This window comes from Lolium rigidum, chromosome 2 (assembly GCF_022539505.1).
Source record: "Lolium rigidum isolate FL_2022 chromosome 2, APGP_CSIRO_Lrig_0.1, whole genome shotgun sequence".
In the NCBI taxonomy this organism is placed as follows: domain Eukaryota; kingdom Viridiplantae; phylum Streptophyta; class Magnoliopsida; order Poales; family Poaceae; genus Lolium; species Lolium rigidum.
Genome location: NC_061509.1, coordinates 227,215,183 through 227,221,182, shown reverse-complemented (window position 1 = coordinate 227,221,182; position 6,000 = coordinate 227,215,183).

Sequence of the window (6,000 nt, the reverse complement as noted above, 5' to 3'; positions counted from 1 at the left end):
TTATTACTATTAAAATGAGTAATCCTGAAGTTGAAGTTCGTTGTTTTAAGCAACAAGGTGGAGAAAGTTTTAAAGATGCTTGGTACAGAATTAGTAATGCTCATTGTAGGTGCATTAAGAAACACTCCACTACTATCCTTCTTAGGAACTTTTATGTTGGTTTATCTAGTTGGAATAGGTATGTTCTTGATACTCTTTCGGGAGGTAATTTCCTAGGTACTCCCGCTTTAGAAGCTAGTTGCATCATTAAGAGTCTTGTTGGAATACCACCTGTTAATGAAGTTAAAATTGAAATCTCTCTTGAGGATGTTATGAAAAAATTGGAAACCATAGAGAAAAAATTTCCAAGTATTGAAACTAAATTGGAAATGTTATTGGATAAAACTGATGAACTTGATAAATCCCTAGGAGGAGTTAATGAAAGAATTAATGTCCTAGGAACTTGTGTTGTCCATGATAATCAAACCAACAGGATTGATGAACTTGAAAAAGCTATGGGAACCTTGGGTTCAACCTTTTCTTCTCTCAAGTATAATGAGAAAGCTTATGTGGGTAAAGAGCAAAAATTCATGTATGCTTCTAAAGTGCCTAAACAAAAGAATTATTATAGGCCTAAAATTGCTAAAACCCCTAGCACCACCATAGAAAATTTAGATAATGGAGCGCCTAAAGTACCCTCTGCAATAAGTTGTGTTTGCAAGAAAAGTAATGTTGATGCCTCATCTCTTGATAATACTTGAATTACACTTTCTGCGCCTAGCTGAAAGGCGTTAAAGAAAAGCGCTTATGGGAGACAACCCATGGTTTTACTACAGTACTTTGTTTTATATTTGAGTCTTGGAAGTTGTTTACTACTGTAGCAACCTCTCCTTATCATGTTTTTGTGCCAAGTAAAGTTTCTATGCTAAAGTTAATGTTATATTTGGGATCGCTGCACAGAAACAGCATTGCTGTCTGTCACGAATTCTGGCATAAGTCTCTGTAAAAAATTCAAAAAAATCTGCAAAATTACGAGCGTGATCCTCAGATATGTACGCAACTTTCATTAGTTTTGAGTTTTTCCATTTGAGCAAGTCTAGTGCCCCTTTCAGGTTCGTCTTTACGGACTGTTCTGTTTTTGACAGATTCTGCCTTTTATTTCGCATTGCCGTATTTGCTATGTTGGATGAATTCGTTTGATCCATTAATGTCCAGTAGCTTTGTGTGCAATGTCCAGAAGTGTTAAGAATGATTGTGTCACCTCTGAATATGTGAATTTTTAATTGTGCACTAACCCTCTAATGAGTTTGCTTGAAGTTTGGTGTGAAGGAAGTTTTCAAGGGTCAAGAGAGGAGTATGATATACTATGATCAAGAGGAGTGAAAGCTCTAAGCTTGGGGATGCCCCCGTGGTTCATCCCTACATATTTTAAGAAGACTCAAGCGTCTAAGCTTGGGGATGCCCAAGGCATCCCCTTCTTCATCGACAACATCATCAGGTTCCTCCCCTGAAACTATATTTTTATTCAGTCACATCTTATGTTCTTTACTTGGAGCGTCGGTTTGTTTTGTTTTTGTTTTTGTTTGAATAAAATGGATCCTAGCATTCACTGTGTGGGAGAGAGACACGCTCCGCTGTTGCATATGGACAAATATTTCCTTAGGCTTTACTCATAATGTTCAAGGCGAAAGTTGAAACTTCTTCGTTAAATTGTTATATGGTTGGAATCGGGAAATGCTACATGTAGTAATTCTAAAATGTCTTGGATAATGTGATACTTGGCAATTGTTGTGATCATGTTTAAGCTCCTGCATCATATACTTTGCACCCATTAATGAAGAAATACATAGAGCTTGCTAAAATTTGGTTTGCATATTTGGTCTCTCTAAGGTCTAGATAATTTCTAGTATTGAGTTTTGAACAACAAGGAAGACGGTGTAGAGTCTTATAATGTTTACAATATGTCTTTTATGTGAGTTTTGTTGCACCGGTTCATCCTTGAGTTTGCTTCAAATAACCTTGCTAGCCTAAACCTTGTATCGAGAGGGAATACTTCTCATGCATCCAAAATCCTTGAGCCAACCCCTATGCCATTTGTGTCCACCATACCTACCTACTACATGGTATTTCTCCGCCATTCCAAAGTAAATTGCTTGAGTGCTACCTTTAAAATTCCATCATTCGCCTTTGCAATATATTGCTCATGGGACAAAATAGCCTTAAAAACTATTGTGGTATTGAATATGTACTTATGCACTTTATCTCTTATTAAGTTGCTTGTTGTGCGATAACCATGCTTATGGGGACGCCATCAACTATTCGTTGTTGAATATCATGTGAGTTGCTATGCATGTCCGTCTTGTCTGAAGTAAGAGAGATCTACCACCTTACTGGTTGGAGCATGCATATTGTTAGAGAAGAACATTGGGCCGCTAAATAAAGCCATGAATCATGGTGGAAGTTTCAGTTTTGGACATATATCCTCAATCTCATATGAGAACACTAATTGTTGCCACATGCTTATGCATTAAAGAGGAGTCCATTATCTGTTGTCCATGTTGTCCCGGTATGGATGTCTAAGTTGAGAATAATCAAAAGCGAGAAATCCAAAATGCGAGCTTTCTCCTTAGACCTTTGTACAGGCGGCATGGAGGTACCCCTTTGTGACACTTGGTTGAAACATGTGTGTTGCGATGATCCGGTAGTCCAAGCTGATTAGGACAAGGTGCGGGCACTATTAGTATACTATGCATGAGGCTTGCAACTTGTAAGATATAATTTACATAACTCATATGCTTTATTACTACCGTTGACAAAGTTGTTTCATGTTTTCAAAATAAAAGCTCTAGCACAAATATAGCAATCGATGCTTTCCTCTTTGAAGGACCTTTCTTTTACTTTTATTGTTGAGTCGGTTTACCTATCTCTCTCCACCTCAAGAAGCAAACACTTGTGTGAACTGTGCATTGATTCCTACATACTTGCATATTGCACTTGTTATATTACTTTATATTGACACTATCCATGAGATATACATGTTATAAGTTGAAAGCAACCGCTGAAACTTAATCTTCCTTTGTGTTGCTTCAATACCTTTACTTTGATTTATTGCTTTATGAGTTAACTCTTATGCAAGACTTATTGATGCTTGTCTTGAAGTACTATTCATGAAAAGTCTTTGCTTTATGATTCATTTGTTTACTCATGTCATTACCATTGTTTTGATCGCTGCATTCATTACATATGTTTACAATAGTATGATCAAGGTTATGATGGCATGTCACTCCAGAAATTATCCTTGTTATCGTTTACCTGCTCGGGACGAGCGTAACTAAGCTTGGGGATGCCGATACGTCTCCAACGTATCGATAATTTCTTATGTTCCATGCTACATTATTGATGATATCTACATGTTTTATACACATTATATGTCGTATTTACGCATTTTCCGGCACTAACCTATTAACAAGATGCCGAAGAGCCGCTTGTTGTTTTCTCGCTGTTTTTGGTTTCGAAATCCTAGTAAGGAAATATTCTCGGAATTGGACGAAATCAACGCCCGTGGTCCTATTTTTGCACGAAGCTTCCGGAAGACCGAGGGGAAAGGAAGTGGGGCCACGAGGCGCCGCCACACTAGGGCGGCGCGGCCCAGGCCCCGGCCGCGCCGGCTTGGTGTGTGGGGCCCTCGTGTGGCCCCCGCGTTGCCCTTCCGCCTACTTAAAGTCTTCGTCGCGAAACCCTCCGTACCGAGAGCCACGATACGGAAAACCTTCCAGAGACGCCGCCGCCGCGAATCCCATCTCGGGGGATTCAGGAGATCGCCTCCGGCACCCTGCCGGAGAGGGGAATCATCTCCCGGAGGACTCTTCATCGCCATGATCGCCTCCGGAGTGATGAGTGTGTAGTTCACCCCTGGACTATGGGTCCATAGCAGTAGCTAGATGGTCGTCTTCTCCTAATTGTGCTTCATTGTTGGATCTTGTGAGCTGCCTAACATGATCAAGATCATCTATCTGTAATACTATATGTTGTGTTTGTCGGGATCCGATGGATAGAGAATACTATGTTATGGTGATTATCAATCTATTACTTATGTGTTGTTTATGATCTTGCATGCTCTCCGTTATTAGTAGAGGCTCTGGCCAAGTTTTTGCTCTTAACTCCAAGAGGGAGTATTTATGCTCGATAGTGGGTTCATGCCTCCATTAAATCTAGGACGGTGACAGAAAGTTCTAAGGTTGTGGATGTGTTGTTGCCACTAGGGATAAAACATTGATGCTATGTCTAAGGATGTAGTTGTTGATTACATTACGCACCATACTTAATGCAATTGTCTGTTGCTTGCAACTTAATACTGGAAGGGGTTCGGATGATAACCTGAAGGTGGACTTTTTAGGCATAGATGCATGCTGGATGGCGGTCTATGTACTTTGTCGTAATGCCCAAATTAAATCTCACTATATTTATCATATCATGTATATGCATTGTTATGCCCTTTTCTATTTGTCAATTGCCCGACTGTAATTTGTTCACCCAACATGCTTTTATCTTATGGGAGAGACACCTCTAGTGAACCGTGGACCCCGGTCCTATTCTTTACATCGCATACAATCTACTGCAATACTTGTTTTACTGTTTTCTTTGCAAACAATCATCTTCCACACAATACGGTTAATCCTTTGTTACAGCAAGCCGGTGAGAATGACAACCTCACTGTTTCGTTGGGGCAAAGTACTTTGGTTGTGTTGTGCAGGTTCCACGTTGGCGCTGAAATCCCTGGTGTTGCGCCGCATCACATTTCGCCACCATCAACCTTCAACGTGCTTCTTGACTCCTACTGGTCCGATTAAACCTTGGTTTCTTACTGAGGGAAACTTGCCACTGTGCGCATCATACCTTCCTCTTGGGGTTCCCAACGGATGTGTACATCTACGCGCATCAGGCAGCATGACGCTTACCCGGAAGAAACCCTCGAAACAAGGGGTGGCGATGCGCCTGGATTGTGTTTGTTGTGAACATGATCGTCCTCCTTTCTCAATAACCCTAGATACATATTTATAGTCCGTGGATTTTCTATCTTTAGAAAAGACCTAACTGTGTACGAGCCAAACTCTATCTCTTAATTCTAAACTAACATGCGATCTACCATAATGTACAGATACACGGGCAATTCAGCCCAAATTCACATACGAGGCCGATTCCGAAACACATTATTTGTATATCCTTCAAGCCCATATCCATCACGGCCCATCTCCTGATTTGGCCAAAATCTGGTGATAACAGGTTGATAGTCGTGCCCGGGCCATTGAGATGAAGAGAAGTGAAAACCTTGCATTGAAGGCACATGTTTATGTAGAGGATGATGAAGATTTGATGGAATCTAAATATGATGGACACTCCGAAGAACTTAAATGTGATCTACATGGTCATATTGCTCTTCTCACAAAATCCTTTTGGAGGGATCCTTCCAAATACAAGTTAAAGGGAAACCAAAGAGGAGATGCCAAGGCCCCAAGAGTTAGAACTTTCTACAATTATGGCAATCAAGATCACTTCATTGCCGAGTGCCCATATGAGAATAGAGAACATCATGGTGGAAAGCTCATCCTCAAGGACAAGTCAAAGGTCCCTCACCAGAAGCCATTTGTTAAGAAAAGTGGCTATGACATTACCAAGAAGCCATCGAAGTATGTGTTGATTGCCCGTGAGGAGTATTCTTCCGGAGAAGAAGATGATGACAAAGACGACTCAAGAAGTGAGGTGGCCGCCATTGCCATCACCTCCACACCTTCATCATCTCTATTTGAATCTCCCAATGAGGACTCCTCCAACAATGCAAGATGTCTCATGGTCAAGACTTCTCATGTTCTCATTTCCGGAGATAAAGAAGATGTTCACAAAGACACATTAAGTGAAAAGGCCACTAGTGCCTCTACCCCTATGACTTCTCTCTTCAAATATCCCAATGAGGACCTCTCTTTCAACCTCAACAAGTGCCTCATGGCCAAGACTTCCGAGGTA